Here is a 17821-nt window from a genome sequence, read left to right as displayed (position 1 = left end):
ATGCTCTGGCAATGTGTCTAGATGCTACTCCTTATCGTATGGGTAATTTTCTTAGCCTCTTTTTTAAATTTAAGACTCTGAAGACAAGACATGTTTGAGAAAACATCGTGATAATTATTAAGATAATTAAACTGAGTTATTTTCATTATTCAGTCTCATGTACCATAGCCTTCGAAGACCAATTTATCATTCTTTGGCATCAGTTACACAATAAAGAAGGAAGAAAGGCTGCTAGTCAATTAAACAAACAAGCCCAGTGTGTGGTGTTTATGGCACCCTTTTCTGACTGACTGTGATTACAAAATTATAGTGCTGCTCACACCCAATCTCATCAGAGTAAATCTTGAAACTGCTGAAATCAGGCCAGAAGAGCAGGGCTGTATATGCTTGGTTTAAACCATTATTTGAGAGGTATGGGGCTAAATTTAGATCTTCAAAGGGATATAGTAATTGTTACCATGATCCTTATTAGGATTATTATTTTCAACAAAGTGTTTGGTGGGGTTGTAGACTGGCTAAGGGTTTATTGGCATGATCAGAATATAGGCTTGAGTTGTAGTTATAAGTCATAGATTTGGAACTGAATGGACCCTAAAGGTATATGCAATTTGCTCCCTTGGAACTGGATGAACCCTGGCGGTATAGACAACTTGCTCCCCTCATTTTACAGATGAGCTAAATAAGGTTCAGAGTAATTAAGTGACTTGCCATGGGTCATATAGATAATTAATGTTCAAGGCAGATTTTGAGCCCAGGACTTCCTGATACCAAGCTCACTGTTTTAACCATTGTACAACACTGCCTCTCAAACAGTCACCTTTTTCTGCAATAAAAAAGAGAATGTTTATTATCTTTGTATGGTATTCTAGGTTTCATCTTTGGGTTACCAATTCAAGAAATGACCAGTGTAGATCCCATCTATTCATATGAAGACACATTTTAATTATTCAGACATTCACTCGCAGGGCATTTTGAAGGAGCATTCCTACATGTGGCTTACAAATGCTGCCTATTGAGAAATTGCCTCTAATATGAAACTCCTTTTTATAACATCTCACCTTCCACATTAGGATATATATATAGATACAACAATATACTTAGACCAGAAAGAACTAGAGAGGGATGCCATGAATTCCTTGGAAAAGAGTCACAGAATTATGACCTATTTTACACAGTTAGACGAAAATATTCCAATGGATCTATGATCTCATTGATTTGAGAATTCCATCAAATGATGCATAACACAAACCATACATGCCTTCCCATTCTATTTGGCTCTTATCCATGCTGTCCCCAAAGTTTGCCACAGTGGATCTGCTCAACATGATTGAGGCCTTCCTGGCTTTCTTCTGATATCTTGAGGGGACCAAAAAAGAACAGTAGGCTCTTTCTCACCACTTGACCAGCCCATTTTCTCTTTCTATAAGGCAATTCTTTGATGACATCCTTTACACCTACCTGTTCTTTGGAGTTCCTCATTTGTTCTAAGATATAACACCTTCATGCACCTTTTGCTCTGTGTGATGCTTATCTTTAGTCCTTCAGAGGTAATAGTATCCTGGGTCTTGCTGCTATCTAGCAACACCAGTAAAATGTTTTATTGAAAAGATGGGCCTTAGCTATTACAAACTTGGAATCAGTAAGAGTTCGTAGCAACTTTCTGAGGGCAATCTACTCTCCTCCTTTTGAAATCTGGGTATAGATCATTGCTCATCTATATCGTCCATCCCAGGTAGAAATGCTATTAGACTAGCTATATAGAGTCTATATTTAGATGCATGCAGAAATCTGAGTGATATTCATTTATTCATTCATTCAGTAAACATTTATTAAGCAACTACTATGTGCTAGGCACTGTGCTAAGTGCGGGGGATACAAAAAGAGGCAAAAGACAGTTCCTGCCCTCAAGAAACTTTCAATCTAATTGGAGAGACAACATGCAAACAAATATATAAAAACAAGCTGTCTCCAGGATAAATAGGAAATAATTAAAAGAGGAAAATGATACATTTTGTTATTGATTTGGTCTTTTCTATGTGTACATTCAGGCCAATATTCTTCGAGAGATTACAGATCTCTTCCAGGAGAATCTGTAATGTGCTGGGGCTTGATGCAATGAATATAATGTCATCTGAAAACAGGGATATCTGGAGGACCTCACCTTCCATAGTCAATTCTTCCTTGACTAGGACTTTGCACAGAATATTCTCCATCATTGTGGCAAATACTTTGGCAAACAATACTGCACCTTGTTTTATGCCTCACCTAATGTATATTATTAGAGGATCATTGAACAGACTTATTTCTTGTTTTATGTCTTCTAATGAATCCTAATTGATCTTGATGTAATTATGGGAGATACCTTGTTATAAAAGAGCCTGTATGGTAGAGTTTTATTTTACAGAGATGTTTCAACAATCTGGCTAGCAGCTGTTGTGGGGGTGAAAGACCAACACAAGTCCAACAACAAGCACACTACCAGCACGCTGCAAAAGCTCAGGTTCTTTTGATCTGCTTTACTAAGGAAAGCAACGTTAAGGGGTTCACAAGTTTACTTTAATCAAACATACAAATATGACTCACTTAGTTCAGGGGAAAAAGCCAGCACCCTGAACGTCAGAGAAAATACAAACAAATTACAAACATCAACAGACAGACCAAATACAATTCATAGTTACCAACATCGAAGTTCAGCTGGGGAGCTCATAACAAAGGCTGGCCCAGAGTCATGCATGCCACCACAGCTGTGGGTAAGAGCTCCGCAAGAGAAAGCCAACCTCTGGTTTTATATCTTTTTCAGGGTCAAGGGCGAGTCACACATGCAACTCACCCACATGACCTAGAATTGTCACAAAGAGGTGACTTAAACCCACGTGGTCTAAAAGCCTCTGATGTCCCAAACATATCACTCAAACTTATGTGTAAACTAGGCCCTCCCCTGAGGCAAGGAGGTCATCAAGAACTCCCAAATCTAATGAAGGAAACAAAGACCAAACTCTTCAAGGGCACTTGGTTGAACTGAGTGCTAAGAGCCCATTTTGTTTACCAACACAAGAGATGAATTCTTTTTGCAATCAACAAGCAATAAGCAAATGTTATTTCATATTACTGACATCTTTCTATCAATTATGAGGTGGTAAAGATGTGGTCCATTGTTAAATATCAATTGGTGAGAGTCTACTAGTTTTCCACTAGTCCCCTCATCTAAGATGCCATTAATTTATGTATAAATAAAGATTTTCTATGGAGAATAGACATATAGTAGTTGATGATGTTTTCTTAGTCACCAAAGACCCATGTCTGATATTTTCTTCTCCCTTAGAGACCTTATAAATCAGTTCTTCGATGCCCTCACAATATTGCTTCAGCCATGGCTCTCCTCTCTCCTTATTTATTTCAATCCAGCTACCTTTTCCACTTTTTTTTCCCCTCTATAGAGTCATTTCTACTTCTTTTGCAGCCACTTCAGGGACTTTAATGTTATGGTCCAAATGGTGGTTCCACTATCATTTGTTTGTTGTAATTTTAGAATAAAATCTATTTTTTCTTCTGTTTCTTGTCCCCTTTTCTATTTTGAATGACATGACATTGGGATCACTTTCTTAGTTATATCTCTTGCCAAGCTTTCTTTAGAATGATTTTACCTTCCATTGCTTCTCTTTGATTTATTAGATAACATTGCTCATAACTGCCTATCATCCTTTAAAAGATCTTACGGATAAATTTATTTTCTAATGCAGGGTTTCTTTTGGAAACTAGCTCGCTCCATTTGAGGAATCAAGTGTTTGTTGATGAAGGTGCTTTCTGAGTTCTTTTGGTCTCATTGGTTTAACTTCTCCATGAAATTATATTAGGTGTCAATGTCATTTCTGTTGTCCATTTCCTCATTTTTGTTTTCAAAGTCTTATTTAAACAATTCAGGGTTAAATTTTCTTAATTTTACGCCATATTTTTCTCATCAACATACTTTCTTCTTGTTTATTTAAAAATTTGATCTTTGTCCTGTTGAGTCTGACTATACACAGACCATTATCTTAGGGATAAGTACTATATCTATAATAAACCTTTTCCTATTGGTTAAGATATAGTCATTTTGTGATGTTATTTTATGCTTGCTATGTCCATCATCTAATAATTCTTTTTTTTTGAAGGAAATGTTCATAATTTAGAAGCATGGGGCTTCTGTATGAATAAAGAATCTTTGACCTATCATTTCCTCTTTTTTGCAATCATTCTTTCTTACATATTTCTCCTGATGCTTACTTTTCCCAACTTTTGTATTGAAGTAATCAAGAATCAGAGTATAAGTTGATTTGAATTGAAGTGTGTTTAAGTTATTCACAGAATTTCCCTACCACTTAGTCCTTAGTAAATGATGCTGGTGTGTAAGCTAAAATTATTTTTATGGTGGTCTTTTGGAAATACTTAGAGATGCTGCAATATATAATAGCCATTCTGTACAATGGGGCTAATAATAGCACCTCCCTCCCAGGGTTTTCAAGAAGATCAAATGAAATAATAATTATGAAGCTGTTATAGTGTGTGGCACATAGTAAGTGCTATGTGAATGTTAGTTATTATTATTATTTTATTTCCATGAAATAATAATTCTTGTAGCTTTTGGAACTACCACAAAACCTGTTCTGTCAGCTCCTTTCTTTGCTGTTCTGAAAAGTACCTGTAAGCCATTTTTCTTCCATTTAGTTGAAATTTTCTTCTTTTTTTCTGGTTTCATTTATATCAAGAATGTGATATAATTCAGGACCTCCGCAAATGTCTGCCCATTATTCATTTTTTTAAAATTGTAGAGTTATTTTGTTTATTTTTAGCTTTTCAGTTCCACAATTTTTTGGATTCCAAATCTTCTCTCCCTCCCTCTCCTCCTCTCTTCCCCCCCAAGACAGCATGTAATCTGACATAGGTTCTACATATGCATTGAACTTATTTACATAATAGTTCAGTTGTAAAGAAGAATTATAAGCAATGGAATGAATCATAAGAAAGAATAAATGAAACCAAAAAAGAAAGGAAAAAAGAGAGCAAATAGTTTGCCTCAATCTGCATTCAGACTCCATAATTCTTTCTCTGGATGTGCATAGCTCTTTTCATCATGAGTCTTTTGGAGCTGTCTTTGAACCTTGCATTGAAGAGAAGAGCCAAGTCTATCAAAGTTAGTCCCTACAGATACCATGTGTCTGTAATTGGGTATAATGATCTCCTGGTTCTACTCCCCTCACTCAGCATCAGTTCATATAAATTTTTCCAGGTTGTAATGAAGTCCTTCTGCTCCTCATTTCTTATAGCACAATAGTATTCCATTACATGCATATACCACAATTTGTTTAGCCATTCCCCAATTGAGGGGCATCTCCTTGATTTCCAATTCTTTGCCACCACAAAAAGAGCTTCTCTACCCATTATTCATTGAATAAATACCTCACATTTAGAGCATCAGTGGTTAAATGAAAGCGTGTTGGTCATCTAAAACATTACAATTCTTTGCACTCTCTGGCACTCTGTCATTATTTCAGAAGGGAAGGGGGGAGCTCATAGGAATGAAGACCATTTTTTTTCCACTTTGTTTACCAGGTTGCTATGGCCACCAACAAGATAGTATAATACCAAAAGCCATTTCCCCATTAATAAATAGTAAAAAAAAAAAACACAAAAAACACAAAAAACACTTTTCTAAAGAATTGCATGCTATCAAGAAACCTAAGAAAGATCACTCTAAAACAGTAACAACGAGAGACATACAAATTCAAACAACTCTCATGTGTCATCTTATGCCCAACAAGTTGGCAAAACTAACAAAAGACAAAAATTTTAAATGTTCATTTGGTTATTGGAAGATAGAGGAATGTACACTGTTGCTGGAGCTGCAAATTAACCAACCATGATAGAAAACAATTTGGAATTACATGAACAAATCACTAAAGTATTTATACCTTTTGAATTAGAGACCCCACAGCTGGGACTGTATCTCCAAGAAGGTAAAAAAATAGAAAGATTCTGTAAATGCCAAATATTCATAGTAGCACTTTTGGTGATAGCAAAAATGTGAAACAAAGTGTGTGCCCACGGAATGGTGAATGAGTGAACAATTATAGCATGGGGATGTATAAGAATATTACCATGCAATAAGAAACAATGAACAGGAGAAATTCAGAGAAAAATGGAAAGATTTGCAAAAATTAGTACAAAGTGAATTAAGTAAAACAAGCAGTGACTACAATAATGTAAATGGAACGAATGCTAAAATGAAGCCACACTGCAATTTCAAAGACTGGTCTTGGCCCCAGAAAAAAGATAAGTAAATCATCCTTTCTACTTAGATTGAAGAGGAAGGAAAATGGTGGGTATTAGATTTTGCCTATTCTGTCAAAGGCAGCCTCTGGTCTGGTATTTTTTGTTTATTTATTTTTCGTTATTGTAAGGGAAGGCTTACTGAATGGAGTTGGAATGTGTGTGTGTGTGTGTGTGTGTGTGTGTGTGTGTGTGGAGTTACTATATTAGGAGATGACTGCGATCATAATGTGATAGATGATTAATTGAACCCCTATTTTACTCCAATCAGAATTTATCAGTTTGATATGATTCCATAGGGGTAGTGATTATAAGTTCTGTATATTAGGCCCAAGAGCTGTGAACTGCAGATTGTAAATTCACTTGTTTAATCATAGGAAGCTAACTAAAGGATTTCCACCCTTGTTTTTGCCTTGCTATTTTTATTGTCTCTCCATCCCTTGTCATTCCTCTATTGCCCAACATGGAGAGATGGCCAAGAGCATTTGGCCAATAAGTGACCCTGTTTGCAGGCCTATGGCCTGTCTTTCTACCAGCCCATTGGGCCATGTAGATGTTTCGACATTGGTTTATCAGCCCAACCCATGAGTCTCCTCATCTGCTCAGTAGGACCTTCTGAAAGATCAAAATAGGTCTGTCAAAGTCTGCTCGTTGGCTCATTTGTCAACCAACGGCATTCTGTATTTCAGGTAGACCCTCCTGGAGGATAATGATAGAGGTCTATCAGTCAGTGAGACTACATATTTTACTTTGCCTCTTCTGTATCATCTGGGTATCAAGCACTAACTAAGGCCAGAGAGAAGAGGGGCGTCTCAGATTGTGAGGAATATCTGAGATCCACTTCATTAGAGGGGGCCATAGATCCTTTAATAAAGTAATATTGGCTTGGAGCTCGGCCTCAGTTTCTTTTATTACAGATTGGACAATTTTGGACCTCACAGTAAAGAAAAAGTTAATTTTATAAACCTAGACGAAGAGAAGGTAAAGAAGAAAGAGGAGAAGAATAAGGAAGAAGGGAGATGAAAGAGAAAGATCTCAAGATAATTTGGAAATGGAAGTATAATATTATCACAGAAAATAATCCTGAGACTCACATAATTAAAGTGACTAGGTCAGTGGTAACAAGGTACTCTCACTCTAATGTCAGATTTCCCCCCTCCCCCCATGTTGCTTTCATACTTTGTGTCTGTCCTTGCCTGCCTTTCAGATTCCTGCCAATACGGGATAGATATTTGATTCCATGGCAGATTGCTTGGTCGGGTGTGTGTGTGTTTGTGTGTGTGTGAAAGCCCTGCCAGTGGCTTAGATACTTGACTTTTTTTTATATTACTCAATCTGTACATTTGCTTTTCTTCCTTGGACAAGGTTGGCACACTTGCTGATGTTTTTTGCATGCATTTTTTGCAATATTTTTGCTATGTGCAGTGGTTATATCAATAGATTCTGTTGCTTTATTGGTCTTATCTGATAGCAGAATGTTTGCTTTCTCTGCCAGGATTTCTTGGCCTGCTATTGTGGCCCTGTTCCAGTACCTCTTGTTGGTGGTTATTTTCTAAAATATTCTAGCTTTGGCCTTACAGTACTATGCAAATTCTACATGTTGGTCTAGATTTTGGGGTGAAACAGTGTATTACCATCTCAGCAGAGGCAAGTCATGTGATGGATAGATCTTTCCTCTGAGAGTCAGGCATATAGGAACAAAACCAGCCCCCGATAGACTTCCTAGCTGTGTGATCCTGGGCAAGCAAGCTGCTTAACTGCTTGTCTGACTCAATTTCTTCCTATGTAGAATGGGGATGATAATCATAGCATCTCCCTCCCAGGGTTGTTGAGAGGATAAAATGAGATATTATTTGTAAAATGCCTTGCAAACTTTATAGCATTATATAAATGCTAGCTTTATCATCATCATCACTATTATTATTATCAACATTATTATTCCTGGTGACCTAATCCTAATTAGGCAAAGTGGTACATTCTCATTCCTATCATTTGAGAAAAGAAGGTTTCATCTATTCAAAACTGCTACCCTAGGTAGAAGGCCTATTATCAAGCACATTTTCTTCATTATTCACTTGAAAATATTTTTAATAGCAGTGGCTTTTCATTCTTCTGTATCATCCAGCAATCTACCAGACTTCCTTTGTTCATTAGCCCACTTATCTACACAATATTGGCTAGCTGGATTCTGGTAACCATTGTAAAATTCTTTCTTTGCTTTTATGGGAATTGCTAAGTGGCAATATAGAGAACAGACTTTGGTGTCATGATGATCTAAATTCAAATTTTGCCTCTGACACAAACTGGTTAAATGACCCTGGGCTACTCACTTAACTTCACAATGCCCTTGGCAACTTTCTAAAACCATGAGCAGCTCTGAGACTATAAACTGCAGAGTTGCCATTCTGCATCGGAGGGGGAAGTTTTCATACCAGGAGTTCTCTATGATTATGAAATCACAAGTGCAAACAATGTCCTTACCCCATATTACCTAACTTCTTCCCAGCATAAGAAAAGAAAGTAAAAGTAATTGTTAAGTCATTTGGAGATTCTTTGGCAGATTCAACAGTTATCCTCCTAAATTTACAGTTATCCCTTCCACATTGTGTGGGTTAGGGGTGCCATGTTCCCATGACTTGGAAAATCCATGTAAAACTTTTTGGCCCTTCCTTCATACCAGAGATAAAGTCTGAATTATGGGATTAAAAGGTAAAGTATGTTGATACGGTACAATGCTATGTACATATTTTATGCATTTCTGAGCTTCTAAACTTTTTCTGTGTCCTCTGTTGGCTTTTGTGTGTCATCTGTTGCTTCCACAAAGGCTTTCCTCCAAAATTCCCATTTACTTTCCTATGCCGACATGTGATATATTGAAACTGAGATGGAGAAAGTTGTGATGTGGAAGGATAACTATAAATAGTAGGAAACAGATCTCTTTTGTTAACTACTAATTTGTATAAATTACAATTAGATTGGTTATACGAATAATCCTTTAATTTGACAGTCAGATAACAACTGAAATTGATTATTGTTGTTAGTTTCTTTCCATAAGCCTTAACTCAGGAGAAGGATCCTTTCAACTACAAGGTCAAAATATTTTTTCCCTTTTTTTTTTTAAATGACTTTTGTTTTTACACCAGTCTTTTCTTGATTTTCTTGATATACCTCTTTTGTCCTCCTATTCAATCAACTTCCCTTTGTAAACAAGTATTGTAAATTTTCAAATAGAAGGGACCTTAGCCAAGTTTAATCCTCCTCATTTTGAAGAAGATAAAACTGAGGCCTAATGAGGTTAAGTGACTTGCCCAAGGTCACACAGATAGTGTGTAGTAAAGGTGAGATTTGAACCTAGATCCTTTGACTCTAAATTATTTCCCTTTTCACTGGGCCATACTGCCCCTTAAGAGCAACTAACATGTATTTTTTTGAGACACACACACATCACTTAAAATATTTTATAGTTCTCATAGACATAGAGAGATCATAAATTTGGAATTAGAAGAGATTTCAGAAACCATCAAGTCCAACAATTATTTATAATTGAGGCAAATGAGGTCCAGGGAAATGAAGGTCATGTACAGAGTGCAGAGCAGAGCTTAGATTTGAACCTTTGTCCTAGATCTCCAAATCCAGGGCTCTTCCCATGGGGACATGTTGCCTCTGTCATGCCAGCTCCATAGAAAAAGGAAGATAGAGAGAAAAATGCCTTCCTCCTCTTAGCAAAGAGGTGGGGGACTATAGGAACAGAATATTGTGTGTTGTCAGATAGGGTTAACCACACTGCTTGTTTTGTTTAGCTGTTTACCTTTCTTATGTGGGTTTGATTCAAAAAGGGGGCAAAGTTTATCCAAAAGTGACTTTGATATAAAAGTGAGAGGTGTTGAGAAAACTTAACTTTAAAATAGCCATTCTCACTGACCATGGAACATCAATGGGGTTGATGTAATTTTTAGCTCCTCTCCAAGGCCATCCGTTGGGTAGGATTTGATGGTAGGCACCTACATTGATGAAACCTCAGATCTTTGAAGAATTGAAATATAATCCCCCTTAACTTCAGGAAACCTAGATATTTATAGCTTTCTTCTCTCACTATGACTTCAATAATTTTATCTTTATTGAGAGATGTAGCAAATTTTCCTACTGCTATTTGAACTGACTTGTACTTGTTCACACTAAACTCTGAAATACAGCTTCAAGAGAATTCTCAGCATGAAAAGCTGTATTTTAGAGTTGGTGGAGAACATTCAAGTATCTGTACAGGAAAAAGATGGCTGAGGTTATAATGTTTATCCTCATATAGTTTGGTTTAAAATCATGACTAGGGTTGTTCAGATTTCAGCTCTGAATTATCAAAGAGTCTGACAAATACAAAATGGAATAGGATTAGAGTTGATAAGGGGCACTCCCTCACTATCATAATCACAGTGTTTGGTGGTAGGTAAATGGGAATTTTAAGTTGAATTGGAAGTATGGTTTTCAATGTTCAATCTGTAGGAGAGCTGGATGGACAGGGTAACATAATTCTACCAAAAATGGCAGAACTACTGCAACTGCTTCCTTAGCAGGGAATGAAATAAGGCTTCATGACCAGAAAGTTAACTAGGGCAGGGTGACTAGGGCTTTACCTTAGGTACTGAGATTTAGAGGGGTACCTTTCCTCTCCTGGGAAATCTTCCAGGCTGTCTTCTCCTCACAAGCCCAAGTCATCCCTATGTCTTACCTTCCCTTCATGCCAGCGCAACCCCTTACTCTCTGCCCCCATTAAACCTATAGTGTGACCAATGCTGTTCCCTTGCCCAGGTACTTGGGCACAATGATTTCGAATCTCTCTCTAGGCCTCAACAGACCACAACAATATCTACTGAATATTCTTCCTCTATCCAGATTTGAGAGAGATAACCACCAGTGTGTCTCGCATCTGTCCTTTCCTTCCTACCTCTCCTTTTCTCAGGGTCAAGGGTCTTTGGCCAAACTATATGAGTGTAGGTTAGACTCTTGATAGATTTATTATCTCTCCCCAAGCACCATTACACTCCACCACAAGCAGCTTGCCCAAAAGTTATATGTAGAACAGTGAACATGGAAGTTATTGTATCTATGTCAGATGTAAAATCTCTGTCCCTTGGCCTGGACTGAGAACACCCTGCTCCCCTGTCAGCAGTCTCTCTCTGAAGTCTCCTTGTCCCAAACCCTATGCTTACCCCAAGTGCCAGAATGATGTCTCTGTTCATAAAACATGGCAAGCCAACTGTTCAATTATTTAAGGCCAATAAGCTCTCTTTGCTGAAGGAAAGGAAGAAGGACAGAGGAGATGAATAGCTCCAGCATAGGCTTGAGCCCAATCATACATGGTATGGATGAACTTTAGGATGAAAATAAAAGTCAGAGAATTTTTGCTTTAGCTTGAAAGAGATTGGATTTGTGAATAAATGTAACTGAACCTGTAGGTTGCTACAATCAGGTTGAATGAATGCATGCATGAATGAAAAACAATCAATTAACTGGAGAGGTTGTTAAGAAGATAAGTACATGAATGTGTGGTTAGTGGAGCTAGGAATCGGTACAACCTTTATAGAAAGCAATTTGGAATTATGAAAATGAAATGATTAAAATGCCCATATCCTTTGACCCAAAGACTCCAGTACTAGGCTTATGCCCCAAGGAGGTCACTGATAAAAAGAAAGTCCTCATATATATCAAAATGTTCACAACAGGATGTTTCGTGATAGCAAAGAACTGGAAACAAAGATGCCTAATAGTTAAATAGCTATTAGGAAATAGGAAATAGCTAAACAAATTGCTGCATATGAATGTAGCAGGATATTACTGTGCTGTAAGAAATGATGAATATGATGGATATAGAGTAGCATGGAAAGATTTACATGAGCACACGTGGAGTGAAGTGAGCAGAGCCAAGAAAACAATATGTATGACTACAATTGATAAACAGAAAATAAACAAACACAAAACAACTGCAGGTGAGTGTAACAAAACTACAAAGAAGAGACATGGCATCGAAGAGATATGAGAAGACATTCCTACCCTGTTCCTTTGCAGAGGCGGGAGATCCGTAGTTGTGATACTTGTATATCTTTTCAGACTTTTTTGATTTATTGATCAGTTTTGATCATTTGTCTTTTTTTCTTTAAAAATATTATTTATCTTAACATCTTGTATGTTCTATGGGATGACTCTTTGGGGAGGGAAAGGAAGAAAATCCTCGGAGAAATTTTGTTGATATAAAAATACATATCAATGGAAGTTTTTTTAAAAAGAAAGAAAAACAAGTGATTAGGCACCTATTATGTACAAAGCACCATGTTGGGAATTAGAGTTATAGAGACAGAAGTAAGACAGTTATTCTAATAAGTGGTGGCAGTGGTGTCCAAGGAAGGGAGTTTTTGTCTGGAGAGTCATAGAGGTGACGAATGGAATCATATGGCAGCTGATTAGCATGGCTTTGCCAGAAACAATAGTACTAAGTACTAATTGGGTGACTTTTCCTAAAGTAAGAGGCGAAAAGGGGAGATTGAAGATGTATGTGTACAAGGTGCAAGATGGATAAGAAGATATCCCTAGATATCCAATGTGACTGGATGTGAAGCATGATCTAGGGCTAGGTAGATATAGTCAGTTAGATGAGTTTGAACACTCTCCAGTCAAGTTTAGCCCTAGCATGCAGTGGCTAAGCTGAGTAAAGTAATTCATCCGGGGAGGAGAGCAATGGTTTCTGGTTCAGAGGTGGGAAAGGGTTTGTATCAGGAGGGAAGATGGCAAGATGCTATAAGATGAGGATGGAACTTAAGAGATGTGTTTTGGGTGCATGCTAAGAAGGTAGGGGTACACACTGCATGGTCAGATCTGGCCAGAGTTTGGTTTGGAGAGTACAACCCAGCCTAACTTATGGGACGTTGTAGGACTTGGAAGAGACAACATGTGAAAATGCTTTGTAACTTCAAGAGCAAATTATTAGAATGTAAGTTCCTAGGAAACAGGGACTGTAGTTTTTTTTTCAAATCCTTGGCATTTAACAGAGTGTCTGGCACATAGTAAGTAGTTCATAAATGCTTCCTGATTGATTAATATTTTTCCATTGCTGTCATTTGAAAGGGAAATACAAAACACAACAGGCTCTGAAAATTCTAAGTGGAGGGCAATAAAAAGTCCCATGGTGGATATGAGTAGGTGGTGACACATTACAAAGAGGTGATTAAGAAGGAAAAATAGAGTAAAGGATATCATTAAAAATGTGTAATTGAAAAAGAAGATGGGCTGGTGGAAACTATCTAACCAATGGATGGTTTGTTTGCTTCATTAGTATCCTCAGATGTCAAGAGGAAGCAAGAAAGTTTCCCAGTACATTGAGTAGATTTCCTGTGACTGACTTGAGGGGAAATGGACAAACATCACACAGCATAGCCAGGCTTATATGGATCTCAGCCTTCAGGATTTCAGGGGATACACATGTTGATGAGTCACAGAGCTATTTGAGCATTTCTGTGTATTGTACTCCTATGACCAGGACAAAGTCACTGCTGTACTGTGAATTGTAAAGGCTTATGTTAAGGAATGAGATATCTAATCACTGTACTGACCTACCAAAACTCAAACTCTTTGCCCACAACTGAAGAGTTATGATGAAGTAGAAGAATGGATTTATTATTAATAAATATATAAAAATAATATAATTATTAAATCAGCCCCAAGAAGCTGAGAAAAGAGTCAGTGTTAGATACTGAGCAAAAGAGAATTTGGCTTGTATGAACTGTTTTGATTGGCAGACTCACTGCAGCCAATAGATGATAAGCATGAGGTGAGAGGTTTTTCATTTTGTCTTAGTATGGACAGTTATCCCTTCCACATGTGGGAGGATGGTAGAGTAGGTCAGAAAATTTCAAGCTCTCAAGATTTTTCTCCACAGAAGAGATAAAACAGGCCTTTGGGCAAACATAGAGCAGTAAAAATAAATAAGAGAAGGAGCAGAACTGGGGTTCTTCTGGGAGAATCTGAGAAGATCTGAAAAAAATTCCAGACAAGTTTGTTCCCTGTGAAGGGTAAACAACTCCAGGCTAGGGTCCTCTTAAACAACAAGCAGCAAGCCCTGGGGTTACCTGGGTTGGGAGGCTGCCTCCGACCTAGTCACAGGAACTTTTATCCTCAGGACAGTGAGGAGAGTTGGGATTCCGAGCCAGGGAAGATTAAGGGAACTTATGCTGACAAGGAATGCCAGACTCAGCTGTGCTGTGTAGACTTCGCTGCGGTCTTGGTTTGGGTTCAAGGTCAGAGAGGAGAACTGAAGGAGAGTCTGAGGCCAGAGGCATCATCCTCCATACCTCAGGATTAGAGATGGTTACAAAAACTAAGCTATTAGGAAAAAAATGCACAGGCAAAGGAGAAAGAATCCAGCCATAGACAGTTACTATGGGAATAGAGAAGACTGGGGTTCATCTGCAGTGGAGGATAGTGGAGCAAAGAAACCCTTTTCCACCCCAATGAGTAATGTCAAATGGTCACCTGCCCAAAAAGAATTCATAGAAGAACTTAAGACTTTAAAAATCAAATGAGAGAGATTGAGGAAAAACTTAAAAAAAAAATAAGAACAATCCAAGAAAAACAAGAAGAATATGAAAAGAAAGTCAGCCAATTAGAAAGGGAGATCCAGCATCATAAGGAAAAAAATGACTCCTTGAAAATCAGAATTGGGCAAAGGAAAGCCAGTGAAGTTATAAGAGATCAAGAAATAATAAAATAAAATATAAAGAATAAAAATAGAAGAGAATATGAAATATCTTATAAGAAAAACATTTTTTTTTTCTGGAGAACAGATCAAGAGGGGAAACCATAAGAATAATCAGACTACCTGAAAGCTATGATCAAAAAAAGAATCTTGATACAATAATACAAGAAATAATTAAAGAAAATTGTCCTGAAGCATTAGAACAAGGGGAGAAATTAGAAATAGAAAAAAAATCTACCAATCACCACCTGAAAGAGAAGCTACAAAGAAAACTCACAGCAATATTATAGTCAAATTTCAAAATCCCCAGCTTAAGGATAAAATATTATGAGCAACAAGAAAAAAAATTAAATATGGCGGTACCACAATTAGGATCACACAAGAATTAACAGTGGTGACACTAAAAGATCACAGGTCTTAGAATACTATATATTGAAGAGAAAAGAAGTGGGGCTCCAGCCAAAAATATCATACCCATCAAAGTGAAGCATAATCCTGAATGAAAAAAAAATGGACATTTAATGAGTTGTTGGACTTTCAGGACTTTGTTAAAAAACAAAAAACACTGATCTTAATAGAAGATTTGACATACAAGAGCCAAGAGAAATATAAGGTACATACCAAAGACCAATTATAGAGGACTCAATAAGGACAGACTGTTTACCTTTTATGTGTGGAAAATGTAAAACCTATGTCTGAGATTGTTATTAGTAATTGATTAGTTCATAATAAAGATTGGGGTAGATCTGAGCATGATATGACTTGAAAAAGCAAAACCTTTTGGGAACAGCTAAAAAGAGTAATCATCTTATACAAATGAGGTATAAGAGGAAGAACTGACATCAAGGAATTAGATGGAGGAGGAGGGCTGATAGTTCTGGAAACCTACTTTCATAAGGAATGGGTTGAAGAAGTAACAATACATATACCTCTAGAAGAGTATAAAAGTCATTTTAATTTTGAAAGAAATAAAATGCTAAGGGAACAAGGAGAGGGGAGAGGACAAGGAGGGATCCTCCTAAGAGGGGAGGGTGAGGGAATAGGATAAATGGGGATACAGAGGGGTGTTAAATCAATAAGAATGGTAGATTAAGTAATAGGAGGGCAAGGTAGTGGGTAGAAACAAAGTATAATAGGCAGGAGGGTTAGGAAATAAGAGACATGCACAAATATAAAAACAAAGATTAAGACTAGAATCTCTTAGGGAAAGCATATGTTTATGAATGTATGTATGTATATATGCGTATATAAACATACATATACACATACATACACATATACATACATATACATATACATATACATACGCACATATTTAACCATGCTGAAATGTAGCCTGGGCAGGGGGAGGGAGGAAGGAGGGAAAAAAAAGAACGAAATAAAAAGTGTACAGCATAGAACAAAAGAAAACCACAACGAAGAAAAAAAAAGATGGATAACTTTAAACACAATGGATAATATTTAATATATAGGCTTTCTTGAAATGGAGATTTATTGTTATATATTTTGAATCTCTCTTACATTCTGCCATGCACATAGCATTTTTTCTCTCCTTATTTAATATTTGTTTTAATATTTGTTTATAAATGTTTCTTTTTCTTTTCTTATTATGTATTTAAGTTTTAGTATTCAAGTCTAAAATTAAAAAAAAAAGAAAAAAATTGTTTGACTAATTTCCATGGAATGGACCTTACCTGGGACAAGATGAGCTCCATGGTTAAAAAGTGACAGGCCATGATTTAAGCCCATGTTGCTATCAAGACTACTGATGGCTACTTGTTCTGCCTTTTCGTGTTGGTTTTACCAAAAAGCACAACAACCAGATCTAAAAAAAACTCTTATGCACAGAATCAACAAGTCTGTCAAATTTGTAAGAAAACAGTGGAAATTATGACCCAAGAGGTGCAAATGACTTGAAAGAAGTTGTCAGTAAACTAATTCCAGACAGCATTGGAACAGACATAGAACAGCCTTGCCAGTTCACTTACTCTCTCCAAGATGTGTTTGTTTGAAAAGTCAAGATGCTCAAGAAGCCCAAATTTGAATTGGGAAAGCTAATGGAACTGCATGGTGAAGGTGGGGGCTCTGGAAAAGCTTCAGGAGATGAAATGGGCACAAAAGTAGAAAGGGCTGATGGCTATGAACCACCAGTTCAAGAATCTATCTAAAATAAGAACTTTTAAAGATTAAAAAAATAAAAATTTATCATTGTGATGGTTTGGGTTCTTTTTTAAGTTTTATAAATCAAAATGACAGTAATATTTGCTGCTTAGAAAGCTTTCTCATAAATGTGATATGTAAATAGCTTGATATTACCCAATGAAATTGTATAATTGCTCTGTAAATAAACTTGTTATAAAACCAAAAAAAAAACCCAACTCCAACCCAATTACACACATCTCACGTCTACTTATGGAAAAAGAAATGTATCTGTGTACCCCATTTAAAATTAGACAGCTCCCAGGCTCCTAGGACTGTGGAGATCTTTAATCTGGACCATTTATTTCTTAATAAAAAAGAATTTGTTTCTCCTCCATACATAGAACCTTTAACCAGGTGTAATGATGTGCTCTCTCCTGATGTGAATAAGCTCAGCAGGTTATTACAGAGATTATACTAGCAGGCCAAGGGAATGCTAGTGTTTCCATTATGAGGAATTTAGAGGGGGAAAAAATCTCTATTACATCATCTAGTACATCTGTCTGCCAAAGCAGGATAATGTTTTCACCTTCCCTTCTAAGGTTTTCTGTGACTTGGCTTGTAAAGCATCAAGGG

General features: G+C 36.9%; 1 pseudogene; it reads left to right on the top strand.

Annotated features, from left to right (window-relative positions):
- LOC118854715 overlaps window positions 1–17214 on the top strand; it is a 58493-nt pseudogene extending 41279 nt beyond the window's left edge.
- The last annotated feature ends 607 nt before the right edge of the window (window positions 17215–17821 follow it).

Source organism: Trichosurus vulpecula, chromosome 6 (assembly GCF_011100635.1).
Source record: "Trichosurus vulpecula isolate mTriVul1 chromosome 6, mTriVul1.pri, whole genome shotgun sequence".
Classification (NCBI taxonomy): domain Eukaryota; kingdom Metazoa; phylum Chordata; class Mammalia; order Diprotodontia; family Phalangeridae; genus Trichosurus; species Trichosurus vulpecula.
This window is presented reverse-complemented; position numbering and strand designations above follow the sequence as displayed.